Consider the following 1,346-nt stretch of genomic DNA (forward strand, 5'->3'; position numbering starts at 1 on the left):
CCCCAAACTTCCCCTCCATCCCTGAGCCGTACCCATGCGGTTTCTCCGCTGTGTCCACCGGCCACCGCCGAGGTGCGGAGAGCGCCCAGCAGCTTCTGTTGACCTGATGGACACATGTGTCCCATCCCAGGCCACCACCAGGAGACCAAGAGGACACCTTCCAGGAGATCGGGGCGCGCCTCTGGGCGAGCGTGGGGGAGCACCTGATGTCTCCTCTCTGTTTTACAGCTAGTTACTTCCCTACAGGAGCCTCTCTCCTCGGCTCGGTTCCCGCCAGAGCTTTGCACCCTCTTCGCGGTTGCGCACCGGCTGAGAGGAGGACGCGCAGGAGAAGAGGTGAGCGGCTAGACCCAGGGTGTGTGGGGTAGGAGCTGGCTGCCTGCACCCCCACTCTGCCCGCGGGTGCGGAGGTTGGGAGAGTCCAGGACCGGGTTGGGGTAGAGCGTCTGCGCTTTCACCTGAGTCACCAGACTGGAGACTCCCCTGGTGCCCAGGCCGGGACACAAGGTCATCCCTACCCCCAACCTGTGAACGACTCTCACCAAACACCACGAGTAGCATACAGCAGGTGCAAAGTAAACGGCGACTCTGAGGGTTCTGGCCTTGGAGGCGGCCACCTGGACACCCCAGCTCTCCCCGCTGGTGGTCCGCCAGAGCCCTAGCCGAAACGGCATGCACCCGCTTCCCACCCTGTGCGGATCAGGCCGGGCGCAGAGGGGTCCGAGCCATGGAAAATGGACCAACTGGCACAGACTCCGAAGCCGCGCTGCGGCGCGAACCTGACCGCAGGAAGGATTCTTTTGAGGCACTCGCACCTTCTCTCCACCAGGGCACTGCCTGGGCCTGTGGCCTTCGGAACCAGAAGTGCGCTCCGCCCTGTGCTGGCGCGGAGCCGGGAAGGCCGCCGCTGCCTGCCCGCCGCCGGCCCCAGGGCGCGGGTTCGAGGACGCCTGGGTCTTGCGGAGGGAAGAGACCAGGGCACCGGCTGGGCTGGGCCGCCGAGGCTCCGGCGGGATGCGCTGCGGGCCCGGGAGGCCATTTTGAGAGAGCGAGGAGCGGCTGCAAGATGGCTGCGTGGGCACGTGGTGGGTCTCGGGGCCCGCTGAGCCCCTCCTGGCTCTCGCGCCGCGGCGCAGCCCACGGAGGCGGAACGCGCGTCGAGCGCACCCGGCGGGCAGGGAAAAATGCCGCCGCTCGCCCCGGCCAGACCTTCCAGGTTTTGGCGACCGCAGAGACCTCGAGGGCACACGGCTGCGGTCTTCTTTCCCATTTCCCGCCCGGACCGCCAGCCCCGGCTGTCCGGATCCCGAGGTCTCAGTCGCCGACCCCTCCCAGGCGCCTTGACG

The 1,346-nt window shown here is 67.8% G+C and overlaps 1 long non-coding RNA gene across 1 annotated transcript in view; it reads left to right on the top strand.

The window, feature by feature from the left end:
* The first annotated feature begins 231 nt into the window (after window positions 1–231).
* LOC114008591 (uncharacterized) overlaps window positions 232–1,346 on the top strand; it is a 23,095-nt gene continuing 21,980 nt past the window's right edge. The window contains exons 1-2 of the long non-coding RNA XR_003550104.1: window positions 232–336; window positions 830–1,085. This is a non-coding gene — a long non-coding RNA (uncharacterized LOC114008591). The remainder of the gene's footprint in view (window positions 337–829; window positions 1,086–1,346) is intronic.

This window comes from Tupaia chinensis, unplaced genomic scaffold (genome assembly GCF_000334495.1).
Source record: "Tupaia chinensis unplaced genomic scaffold, TupChi_1.0 Scaffold000359_1, whole genome shotgun sequence".
NCBI classification, from domain to species: domain Eukaryota; kingdom Metazoa; phylum Chordata; class Mammalia; order Scandentia; family Tupaiidae; genus Tupaia; species Tupaia belangeri.